This window comes from Delphinapterus leucas, chromosome 20 (assembly GCF_059928025.1).
Source record: "Delphinapterus leucas isolate spDelLeu-1000000601 "Yukka" chromosome 20, BTC_Dleu_Yukka2, whole genome shotgun sequence".
NCBI lineage: Eukaryota > Metazoa > Chordata > Mammalia > Artiodactyla > Monodontidae > Delphinapterus > Delphinapterus leucas.
In genome coordinates this window covers 45,574,257-45,587,994 of record NC_143148.1, presented here as the reverse complement: position 1 = coordinate 45,587,994, position 13,738 = coordinate 45,574,257, and the positions used below count along the sequence as shown (strand labels likewise).

Here is a 13,738-nt window from a genome sequence, read left to right as displayed (position 1 = left end):
GTCTATAAATCTTGTGATGTCTCCGTTGAATCTGAATGAAAGCTTTGCTAGGTAGAGTGTTGTAGGTTTTCCCCTTTCATCACTTTAAATATATTGTGTCACTCCCTTCTGGTCTGCATAGTTTTTGCTGAAAAATCAGCTGATAACCTTATCAGGATTCCCTTGTGTGTTATGTGTTGCTTTTCCCTTGGTCCTTTTTATATTTTTTCTGTCTTGAATTTTTGTCAGTTTGATTAATACCTTTCTCAGCATGTTTATCCTTGGATTTATCTTGTTTGGGACTTCCTGGACTTGAGCAAGTGTTTCTTATGTTAGGGAAGTTTTCCGCTATAATCTCTTCAAATATTTTCTCTCTTCTCCCCCTGGGACCTCTATTATGTGAATGTTGGTGCATTTAATGTTGTCCCATAGGTCTCTTATACTGTTGTCATTTCTTTTTGTTCTTTTTTTCTTTATTCTGTTTTGCAGCTGTGATTTCCACGATTCTGTCTTCCAGCTCACTTATCTGTTCTTCTGCCTCAGTCATTCTGCTATTGATTCATTCTGAAGTATTTTTCTCTCCAGTTGTTGTGTATTGTTCATTTCTGTTTGTTTGTTCTTTAAATCTTCTAGCTTTTTGTTAAACATCTCTTGTAATTCTCGATCTGTGCCTGTGTTCTTTTTCCGAGATCTTGGATCATCTTTACTATCATTACTCTGAACTCTTTTTCAGGTAGGTTGCCTATTTCCACTTCATTTAGTTGTTCTAGTGGGTTTTTATCTTGTTCCATCGTCTGGAATATATTTCTCTGCTGTCTCATTTTGTCTCACTTTCTGTGTTGTGGTCTCCTTTCCACTGGCTCTTGGATCATCACCCCTCTTGCTTCTGGTGTCTGCCCTCTGCTGGGTCAGGCAGTCCTGAGGCTTGTGAAGGCTTCCTGGTGGGAGGGACTGATGCCTGCCCACTTGTGGATAGAAATGGGGTTGTCCCTCTGGTGGGCAGGCCTGTGTCACGGGGTGTGTTTAGAGGTGGCTGTGAACTCTGTATGGCGTTACGTACCCTGCCTGCTGGTGGGTGGGGCTGTGTTCCTATCCTGCTGGCTGTTTGGCCTGAGGCATTCTAGCACTGGAGTCTGTAGGCTCTTTGGTCTGGCAACATCTTGATGCCAAAATGGTGACCTCTGGGAGAGCTCACACTGATCAGTATTCTCTGGGGCCTCTGCCACCAGTGTTCTTGCCCCCACAGTGAGCCATGGCTGACCCCTGCCTCCCCAGGAGACCCTTCAAGATTCATAGGGAAGTCCAGCCCTGGCTCCTATAGAATTATTGATTTGTGCTGAGTCCCAGTATACGTGAAACCTTGTGTGTGCCCTCCAAGAGTGGAGTCCCTGTTTTCCCCAGTCCTGTGGAGCTTCTGCACTCAAGCCCTGCTGGCCTTCAAATGCAATTGCCCTGCGGGTTCCTCCTCTCCATGCCAGATCCTCATGCTGACACCTGACGTGGGGCTCAGGACTCTCTCTCGTGGGATAATCTCTGCAATATAATTCTTTCCTTGTTTGTGGGTCACCCACCTGGTGGTTATAGGACTGATTATGTTGTGAAAGAACCCCTCCTACTCTCTCCCTGTGGCTTCTTTTTTGTCTTTGAATGTAAAATATGTTTTTTGGTAGGTTCCAGTCTTTTTTTTTAAAATTATTTATTTATGGCTGTGTTGGGTCTTCATTGCTGCACGTGGGCTTTCTCTAGTTGCAGCGAGCAGGGGCTACTCTTCGTTGCAGTGCACGGGGTTCTCATTGCGATGGCTTCTCTTGTTGCAGAGCATAGGCTCTAGGTGCGCGGGCTTCAGTAGTTGTGGCACACGGGCTCAGTAGTTGTGGCTCACGGGCTCTAGAGCGCAGGCTCAGTAGTTGTGGCTCACGGGCTTAGTTGCTCCTCAGCATGTGGGATCTTCCAGGACCAGGGCTCGAACCCGTGTCCCCTGCATTGGCAGGCGGATTCTTAGCCACTGTGCCACCAGGGAAGTCCAGTTCCAGTCTTTTTTGTTGATGGCTATTCAACAGTTAGTTGTGATTTTGGTGTTTTTGTGAGAGGAGGTGAGCTCAAATCCTTCTGTTCCACCATGTCTTCTGGAATTGAGGGGCTCCTTTTAGCTTGGATGCTTGCTGCCTCTTTCCTCAGTGTGTGCTGGCTGTTATCCCCTTGAGTGGTGCAGACATGAACGATGTACATAGTGGTGCGTGATAAAATGGATGACATAATACTGTAATTTTGTGAATGTCTTATAATTTCAAGGAATAGTTTAAATAGAATTTCAGCTTTGGGTGCTAGCGGTGAAGTTTAGGGCTTCTTCCTTGAGTCTTAGGGAAGTGTGTCGTTCTCCTTTTCTGGTTTACAAGACCAGGGTAATGTGTTATATTACAAAGTCTCTTCATTTTGGGAACTTGTTTTCAATAATGCTAGTTACTGGCATTAGCACTAAAATTGAAAGAAAGTATAAAATAGATACAGGTTGTCTGATGGTGATGAACAAGTGTACGGGGTGTGCAGGTACAGTGGCCCTTGTGCACACCTGGGACAGCAGGGGCAGCGCTTGACACCTGCTCGTGGGTCTTGTAGCGGCGGCCTGTGCCTGCTCCTGGAGCCCATGATGGTGGCAGCAACTCACCTGCCCCCGGTGCTGCTTTGGGCGGTATTGTTGCCTAAGAGCGCTCACAGGGAGCTCTTATGGTGGTCTCTCCTCTCCTCATGTGCCCCACAGTAATGGTGCCTTGCCTCTCTGGTGAGTACACCCTCAGTTGCCACAGTGCAGCCTCTTCAGGCTGTCTCTGTGCAGCCATCTCCAGTCCTCTCTGTGCACTGGGATAGGACCCAGCCCCTAACCCTACCGACAGATGACTGTGTCAGGCTGGGGAGTGCAGGGCAGTGGTGCTGACCTTCTGTGCAGTTTACTCTCCATTTTTCCTTCCACAACCCAGTTGCTGCACTCTACTTCTAGGCTCCAAAGCACCCCTCCGTCCAGGTTGATCTTCCCACAGATAAGGAGACTTCCCTGGGTACAGGAACCATTCCTCCTTCACAGCTTCCTCCCTGGGGTGCAGGCCCTGTCCCAATTCCTTCTTTTTCTTTTTCCTCTTTTTGTATCCAGTTACGTGGAGGTTTTCTTGGCTTTTTTGGAAGTCTGAGGTCTTCCTTCAGTGTTCAGTAGATGTTCTGTGTGAATTGTTCCACTTGTAGATATATTTTTTTAAATTTATTTATTTATTTATTTTTGGCCGTGTTGGGTCTTCATTGCTGCACACAGGCTTTCTCTAGCTGTGGTGAGCGGGGCTACTCTTCGTTGTGGTACATGAGCTTCTCATTGCAGTGGCTTCTCTTGTTGCAGTACACGGGCTCTAGGTGCTCAGGCTTCAGTAGTTGTGGGTCGCGGGCTCTAGCTTGCAGGCTCAGTAGTTGTGGCGCACGGGCTTATTTGCTCCGTGGCGTGGGAGATCTTCCCGGACCAGGGATGGAACCTGTGTCCCCAGCATTGGCAGGCAGAGTCTTATCCACTGCACCACCAGGGAAGCCCTGTAGGTGTATTTTTAATGTTTTTGTGGGAGAATGTGAGCTCCCTGTCCTACTGCTTTGCCATCTTGATCCTCTCCCACCCCCACAATTCTTTTTGAGACATGTTCTTCTCTCCACACTTGAATTAAAGATACTCGGGTGTGCATCACATTCTTATGGGACTATGCCTTTTATATTTCTTAAAGTCACCGTTTTCCTCCCATAGAGATGATCTGCAGGGCACCTCTTCAGTTCTTCCAGAGGTCTTAACAAAAAGTCTAATAGCCATGCCCTTGATTTGCTCTTTACTTGATACCCTGGGTTTGGTCTTCTCCCTGAAGCTGTTTCTTAATGGCTACAGCTTTTATTTGATAAGAAAATTTTATTTTCCAATCCTGAAATGTTGGGGCAATTTGTAGTCTCTTTAATTCTGCTTGCAAACAGACCACTTTTTTTTCTGAAGTAATCTCTTTCTTGTATAATCTGACCAGGTACAGCTAGAAACAAACATTTTGTACATTTAACATTTTCCCTCAAATTCTACTCCCCAAACCTTTTATTAGCTCCCCCAAGTTTATTAAATAATTTTTTGTCAGAAAATCCCATGCAACATTTTTACAAAATGTTTTGCCATTACATGAGTCATTATTTTCCTAGTCTTCCTTAATCATTTCCTTGCCGTTTTTATAGATTCTTATTAGAGTTTCCGCACTACCTGCTTCCTGGTTTCAAATCTACTCTTATATATTTTAGGTTTTTACTACTGGAGCACCCCACTTATATCTTAACCATCTTCTGTATCTGTTCACTTTTGCCACAATAATGCCCCTGATTCAGTGGTTTAAAACAAAAATAATTTATTTCTTCTCAGACATCTTGGGAAGAGTTGATAGGCTTAGCTTGGCTCCAAACTGGAATTTGAGTAAAGGTTAGGTTTTCTTCCTTGGACCACCAGTATAGTCAGGGCATGTTCTTAGGATGATGGTAGAAGCATGGGAAAGTTAAACTGAACAAGCACATTTTAAGTCTTTGTATGCAGTATAGCTACTAACATCTCAAGGCCAAAAAGAGTCCTATGACTGAGCCCAAAGGCAAAGTTCAGAGAGGTACTCTGCCTCTAGTGGAAGGAAGAGCAGTCACATGACAAAGGATGTAGATACTGGAAGGGGTGAAGAACTAGGGTCAGTAATACAGTGTACCAAATAATTTAAATACTAATTGAAAGAAATATATGAATGCTATATTAAGATCATATAAAGTCATTGAAAAATATTATAAACAGTGACATTTCTTGACAAAATAATTCACCTGGAAGCTAAAATAATTCTAAATAGGTATGTACCTAATAACATAGCCTCAAAATATAGAACACAAAAATTTATAAGACAGAAGGAGAAATATGGAAATTCATTATCACAGTGGGAGATTTTAACACACCATTCTCAATGACTTTTAGAATATGCAGACAAAAATTAATAGAAGGAAAATTTGAACAACTCAGTTAACAAACTTGATTTATTTATCTTGTATGTAAAACTTCAGAATGCATATGACAGTTACATAATACCCATTATTAAATATTTTTTGTTGAAGTATAGTTGAATCACAATGTTTTATTAGTTTCAGGTATATAGCAAAGTGACTCAGGTATATATAGATATATATTCTTTTTCAGATACTTTTCTATCATAGGTTATTACAAGATACTGAATATTAGTTTCCTGTGCTATACAGTAGGTCCTTGTTGTTTATCTGTTTTATGTATAGTAGTGTCTATCTGTTAATTCCAAACTCCTAATTTATTCCTCTCACTCCCTTTCCCCTTTGGTAACCATAAGTTTGTTTTCTGTTTCTGTGAGTCTATTTCTGTTTTGTAAATAAGTTCATTTGTATATTTTTTTAGATTCTACATATAAGTGATATCATATGATATTTGTATTCCTCTGTCTGACTTATAATACCCATTTTTTTTAAGTGCACACAAAATAATTTGTAGTCCTGCCCCACAGATATTATCAAAAAATGTCAAAATGTTGAAACAGTACAGTATTTTCTCAGATCACTATGGAATTAGACTAGAAAAGAATATCATAAAGGTAATTAGAAAAGTCTCATATATTTGGAGATTTTAAAATATACTGTTAAATATCCCATGTCTCAAGGGAAAAAAATCACAATGGAAAAATAGAGAATATTTTTAAGTAAATAATAATGAAAATATTACATATCAAAACTTGTAAGAGTATAGCTAAAGCATTCTTAGAAGGAATATTTTGGCTTTAGATGCATATATTAGAAAAGAAGAAAAACTGAAAACTCATGACCTAAGCATCCATCTGAAGAAGGTAAAAACAAGAACAAATTAAAACCAAAAGAAGCTACAAGAAAAAAAATAAAGATAATGAACAAACATTCAACAAAGGCAAAAGTTGTTTCTTGATATAATTAAAATTGATCTTTATTCCCAGGCAAGACTCATCATAAACTCATCGTTTTTTTGAAAAAGGCATAACTAACCAAATTCAGGAATTAAAAATGAGGAACCTTACTATATATCCTAATTCACTATTTGGCAACCTATAGTAATATTAACAGTGTTCTCCTTGTGACATCACTTTTCATTGCATAAATAATCTATAATGCTCATGTATATAATTTAGAAAAAAAGATAACAAAATAAAATATAGTCCCACTACTTAGGAAAAAGTGTTTTCAATCCTAGATGCACATTGGAATCACCTAGAATGCATAATTTAAATATCAACACCTGGGCCCCTTAGAGGACCAATTAAATCAGAATTTCTAATTGTGTCCCTACATCAGTTTATTTTTTAAATTCCCCTATTGATTTTAATATGCAGTCACATTTGTGAACAACTGATATAGGAAATGATAACATTTTGATGTTGTCCTTTCAGTCTTTTTGCTTACATAGACATATACTATGGAATTTTTATATAAATAGGTTCTTACTAAGCATGCAACTTTGAAACCTTTTAAAGTTTAAAACCTAAATCATTTAGATTTACCAACATGTCATAAATATCTTTCCATACCAGTGAATATATTTCTACCACTGCATTTTTAATAGTTACATAGTATTCCATTATATGGATTTATTATCACTAATGTAACTAATCCACAATTATTGGGCACTTAAATATTCAATAGTATAAACACAGTGCTAAGAGAATATCCTTATAAAAGTGCTTTTCACACATCTATAAAAAACACTCGTTAAAAAATCATTTATTCAGATACTTTCGTACCAGTATAATGCAAATAGTTTGTGACAGTTGGTAACTAAATTTTCATCTTAGATGCTCACCCAGGCATCATGTAGGTTATTTCCGTTGAAAGAGATGTAATATCTTTATCTTACTAACTATATCATCCGTAACCCAGTGCCTGATATACAGGAGACACACAAAAATATTTGTTGAACAAGTGAATAAATTTAATTCCTTGGAGTTACCTCGAATTCCTAGAGTATGTGGACCAGTCACATTCAAAAGAAAGATAACTTGGGAGCAAATCCAGTATGCAATGCCAAACTTGGAATCTGTGACCTAAAATCTTTTACTTTCTAATTAATAAGTAAGAAACAAAACAGTTATTGAGATCTTTGCTTAGTTAGCCATGACACTTTAAATACGGCCATTTCAGCATGTACATTTTAAGCTACAATTTATTGAATGTTTTATATCCATTATCTTATTTAATCTTCCCAACCACCCTGTATAGTGAATGCTATTATTATCTTCATTTGAAAGGCGAGGTTCAGAGAGGTGAGGTGATATACTTTAGGTCACAGAACCAGCAAAATTCAGAACGATGAATTCATCTCTGGTTTGTCTGGCAGGAAAAAAAAGTACTCTTCTTTTTAACCACTGTACCTCCTAGGTATTTTGGCTTTCTGATGCGTTGGAGTATAATAATTTTTGGTGTTGCAATAAAAAATAACATCCTTACAACACTAATACATGATGACGGAGAAATATTAGAAAATTCAGATAAGCAAAAAGAATACAAATTATACCTAAACTAATTCTGTTATCCTTTGGGGGAGCAGTCCTTTTTATCAATCTGAAAGAAGTACTTCACACTTCTGAAATTATTACATTCCCCATCATTCATTTTTGTTCACTGTCTATAATCTTACTTTGAAATTTGGGTACTTGACATGCATGGAAGAAGCAGGACAGCATATATATTTTAAACTGACCATTGGCTATTTTTTCCCCAAGCATTCATTCATTGATAATTCAATCATAGATTTTTATTACACTCCTGTTTTGTTCCATACATTTTGCTACCTTTTGAGAATACAACAGTGATCAAAAACAGACATGGTCCCTGCTCTCATGGAACTCTCAGTGGATATGAAGTGTGTGACATGAATTAAAAATGACATAAATAAAAGTAAACCTGCAACTGTAATAAGCACTATGCAAGAGAAGGATGTGAGTTTGTAAGAAGAGAATTTGACCTAGTCAGGAAAGGCTTTCTTGATGAAATAAGTAAGCTGATATTTGAAGGAAAGGTAAAGTAAGGAAGGAGGAGCCTTCCAAGGAAAGGTTATAATATTTGCAAAGCCCTGAGAAAAAGGAGACCTGGGAAATGAGGAATATAGAAAGAAAACTGGCATGGCTAAGGATACAGAAAGCAGCTGGAGACTGTTATATAAGATGTGGCTGGAGAGGAAGGTAGGACCTTCTAAGCTATGCAAAAGTCCTGAGGCAGGATCATACCTGGTATACTGAAGGATCAGCAAGGATTCCAGCATGGCTTGGGTAGCATAAACAAGGATGGTAGAAAATGAGACTGGAGAGTCAACAAGGTGCCAGATAGTCTTGTAATGCTGCTCAATAGCAATTTCTGCAGTGATAGAAATGTTCTGTATCTGCTGTCTGCTGATAGCCACTATTCACTTGAAATTGAGCACTCAAAATATAGCTAGTACAATTGAGGAACTCAGTGCTTAGTTTAATTTAATTTTAATTTTAATAGCCTCTAGCTGCAATGATGTCCAGTATAGTGGCTGTTGAACACTGGAAGTGTGGCTAATGTAGCTGGAGAACTTAATTTTAAATTAAATTAAATTAAATTGAAATAGTCATGTGTGGCTACCATATTCTATAGTGCAGCTAAAGCCTTCTGGCCTTTGGGTTTTACTCTGAAATAAATTTAAATTGCCAGAGGCCTATAGCCAAATTTGTATTTTGTTTTACTTTTAAGCAAAGTAATGAAGTTTTCTTTTTTGATGGGATAAATGAGAAGTGAAGGTTTATGAAAACCTAAAGAAATACATCATTTCCTTGACTCTCATTTTAAATTGATATCTTGAGATGTATTGTACCTCAGAAGGTGAAATGTACGTAATTAGAGCATATCTAACTTTTTCTTTCCTGCCTCAGCTTAAATGTCTCATTGTCATTAAAGCCATCCCTGACCCTCTGCCGATGAGGTAGGTCCTCCCAGTTAACATTCTCATAGAGCACTGCTCTTCCTCTTCATATCTTGCCATATCTTAATCTATGTAGATATTTGTATAACTATTTAATATCTTTACCACAACTCCTAACCACATATAAGATTATTATTTAGGGCAGGAACCGTGTCTTATTCACACTGATTCCACAGCACATAAAATCATAGTAGGCCCTTAATGAATATTTGATAACTGAATAAAGAAATGGATAACTATTCAGCAGTCTTTTCTCTACTAAACTGATCCATCTGCTTATTTATCCATGCTATCACCCCCCACCTCTGGCCGTGTAGTGTTAGGGACTCCCCTTAACCGTTTATTCATCCCATTTGCTTAAAACTATCGATAAGTGTAAGTCTCAATACTATCCTAATCCGTTAAGCAGTCTTTATTGAGAGACCTTTTCCTACCCAATAATAAGGAATTTAACCATCTTAGAGCAAGACCCAAAAGAATTTGTAAAAAGGTAACTTGGTGACCTCTGTAGCTCAGAACTGAATTACTCTACAGTAATAACCCACTGTCTGTCCCTCAGCTTTCATATAAATGATAAGAGTCTATTTTAAATGAATTGCCCATTTTGAGACAGAGTAGTAATGTATATGACAAATGGCAGTTGTCTCATGGCGTTTCGCTTAGCTAGCTTTACACAATTCCATCATCGTTAGGTTACTTAAGGATGTATATGCCCTTCTGTTGAGTTTGTCTTTGGGATTCAGTCTTACCAAGAACCCTCAGTTCCAGTTCTGCAACACCTGACACTGACTTTCAGTTACTTTGGTCCGCAGTGGGACTGTTTTCTCTACTATATAAGAGAGTTGGAGGACTGTCGGAACATCTTAGTATAACTTCTGAATTGTACTAAGAAATAGAAACTTACCATTGAGCTATTTCCTCTCATGAAACATACAGTGATACTTAGGCCTGAAGTGAGCATCCAGTGACCTGGGTTTCACTCTTAGCCTGCCTCCAACTCAGTGTGTCACCTTCAATGTACTTAATCACTCTGTTCTTCAACCTAGAACCTGCAAAGAGAATCTGTCCTAATCCCTACCTTTCACAGTGATATTAGAAATAATAAAATAATTCACCTCTGTGAAGCACACTAAAATTCTATGCAAAGAATTCTACAAAACCAATTCTATGCAAAGATTGTTAAATGTGTATGTATAGGATTGCTGGTGTTTCGAGCCAGGAAAAACAGTAGCACCTACTCAGGTCACCACCACAGGAGGCCTCTTAAAAACAGGTTGACTCAGCTATGTGATGGCTTGTGATTTTTATTGATACATAGTTCTCTTTTACTGACAAAAGAAAAACTGTGAGTCTGGAAGGAAGAATTAAAAGTAGTAGCTTCTTAGGAAATTAGTGCTGCAATGAACTATGGCAGTTTGTTCTTTAAGCAGGTCTGGCAATTACCCTGGAATTCTAGGCCTTCATATTTTTTCCAAGTGTTTTTCTTTATGCTTCATCATTCCTGATGAAAGGAATGAAATAGTTAAGAGAAAAGCTACAGGTTGTTCTGAAAAGATACCAAGTTTCTCAGAGAAGTGGTTATCTTTGGTGGTGCTCTGACCAACAGTGCTGAGAGCCACACTGGTCCAGTGAGTAAAGCATGGCTTTTTTGAGTCATAATATGCTATACCTTTTCTATTCCCATTGCTGCTTCCAGGATTTCTTATCTCCTGCCCTGGCAAATCATAACACACACACACACACACACACACACACACACACACACACACACACACACACACACACACACCATCCCTGTAAATCATACACACACACACACACACCCATCCCTGTAAATCATAACACACACACACAGACACACACACACACACACCCCATCCCTGTCCTGTGCACCCAGTGGTGGGGGGAGGTGGCAAAAAAGACAAAGTCATTTATATAATGTGTCTCCCTGCTGAGCCCCTAATGGCCGAAGCTTTTGTTCTGCATTCAGTGGCTGCATGTGATGGGCAGGAAGCTGCAGTCTCCCTTTGTTCCATGGCCTTATTCAGCAATTTAGATCCATCATAAAAATCAAATATGCATGTTGCAATCGCCTTGCCTACAGCAGCTTCAATTTTCACCTTTCTTTAATTTGAACTCCACAGGGGAAAAAAGGGGAGGAAGGGAGAAAGGGAGAATGGGGGGGGGGGGGAATTGTTCTGTGTTTTTGCTTAGTGGACTGTGAAAATAGGCAGTAATGAAAAAATATATTTTTAATCTCATAGATGCATCCCATTCAAAACAGCACATACCACCAAACCAGGCTGGTAGAATCCCTTCTGAAAATGCCCTCAAACCATACCAGTTAGCTAAGGCTCCAAAACTGGATGTGAAATGATAGGAAAAGAGAAAAGCATGAGAGTATTACAAAAGAGTAGAAACAGGCAGACTGTCTTTCAGGCTTGAGGAGTCATCCTTTTCAGAGAGGTGACACTACACCACTTCTAATTATGGCCAAAAAGAATGTTTTATGTTCAGCTGACAGTCATGAGTTTCTTTTGTAAAAGAAATGATTTGGGGAAAGGGTTCATAGAGGGAGTGAGAAAGAGATTACATTTAAATATATATTTCCTCTCCAAATAAAAATGAACACATTGACAGAGATGTTTTTGTCCACTTATTGATTTGCACACTATATTTAAAATTTTCCCAGGACTTCAAAGGATGTGCTCCCTGGGGTTCAAATAAATTTGCATCAGCAGCTTTGATATTGATTATTCAGAAAAATACAGAAACCCTTTACCTATTTCATTATTAGACTTAAGCAATGGCTTTACAGAGGGGTTCGTGCCCTAATATAAACAATATGGCCAATATTTATTCGATTTATTAAAAAAATGAAAGATCTGAAGAACTGTGCCTCTTTATGCCTGGTTTCACTTACAATATAGATTTTTGAAGGCTCAAGCTAAAGTTGAAGCCGACCAGTTTGAAGATTCTTTGCCTGTTCTTATAAATGGAGCTTTTATAGGGTAATTCCAGGGAGATTTGCTGGAGGCAACATTAGACAGACACTGAATATAATATAGCATGGATGCACACTAAGAGTGATCTTGGGGATCATTCAAGGTTGAAAAGCTTTTGATTGTCTTGAGTGGAGCTTCTTCTGGAAGATGTACTGAATGAGTCTGGGATCAAAACCAATTTCACAAGTTTGATCCAGTTGTAATATGGAAATCTACCAGATTCTGCTATGACTAATTAGAGATGTGTAAAGAGGGTTTCTCTTTCCCAACATTATTGATTTTCCTTTCAAACCCCCCAGTTTCACAGAGAAAAACTCTGGCATTTAAAAGTCTTCAATTTACTACAGTTCACTGATGCATGTAATCTTTGCTAACTGCATCCCATTTTCTCTGAACTTGGTTTTTCAGGCCCTCTTATGTTCTGGGTGTGTTTTAGATTTACTTTAGGTTTTAAGTGAAATCAAAGATGCACCCAGGACACACGAGCACTGAGAGGATAAATTTAATATTGAATTTTTTTTAGTTGTAATTTTTCCCTTCCCTCCATTGGAAATACAGGGAATTATCTATGCCCATAAAAAAGTGTAATTTTAAAAAGTGGATTCTACACAATTTAAGCTTACATATGAGTCAGGGGATTTATGTCTCCAATCTTATCTGTCCTGGAAAAAGTGAAAAAATTAAGATGGCTAATAGTACTTGGAATTTAAAACATTGGGGAAAATCTGTGATTGAATAGCATAACTCAAGCAAAAGCTATGGCTCTATGCCACCTTAACTCCTCTCTCCCCACCCCATCTTTTAACACTGCCCCATACCTTTTAGAATACTGTGAACAGATATTATACCCTGTAACTTTTCATTAAAGTCCGGGTCATATGCTGGCATTTTATGTTTTCAACTTCTCTCATGAGGAAAGATGCTAGATAGATGTATCAGATGATAAACATTGCATATTGGAGAGTGAAGCCTTTTCTCTTTGAATTTAAGATAATTTAATATATAAGGTGTATCTTTTTTTTTTTTTTTTTTTTTTTTTTGTGGTACGCAGGCCTCTCACTGTTGTGGCCTCTCCCGCCGCGGAGCACAAGCTCCGGACGCGCAGGCCCAGCGGCCATGTCTCACAGGCCCAGCTGCTCCGTGGCATGTGGGATCCTCCCAGACCGGGGCACGAACCCGTGTCCCCTGCACTGGTAGGTGGACTCTCAACCACCGTGCCACCAGGGAAGCCCTAAGGTATATCTTTAATTGAACATTTTCCTCTCCTCTTTCATATGGGAAATGTTTTTGGTCCTTAGCTCTCTCTCCTTAAGAAATAAATTGTAGAAGGCACAGAGGTAAAAACTTTTTGACTATTTTCTTGACCAGTCTTCCTTTTCAGGGCACCTGGTTTACATTTCAGGTCATTCCAACTACGAACATTATTCTTACCTATGCTTTACACATAAATGTTAGATTTCTTTTCCCTCAAGATTTGAGAGTCCTCAGAGTGCCTCTTTCCCCTCGGTATTAAATCCATGTTGAACTAATGACTAGTCCCAATATATACAGTCTGTGTGTGTGTGTGTGTGTGTGTGTATATATATATATATATAAAGAGATTTTATATAGGTAGCCTGTATATAGAGCCTGTCTCTATATATACAGTCATGTAAAAGTTGAGGGTACAGCCTCCAGAATTATACATTCTCTATTCCAATTCTTTTCCATCCTTGACCAGCTCTATGACCTTGGGAAATTT

General features: G+C 38.8%; 1 long non-coding RNA gene across 1 annotated transcript in view; it reads left to right on the top strand.

Annotated features, from left to right (window-relative positions):
• LOC111179568 (uncharacterized) overlaps nucleotides 1-13,738 on the top strand; it is a 205,834-nt gene that overhangs the window by 56,706 nt on the left and 135,390 nt on the right. The window lies entirely within an intron of this gene.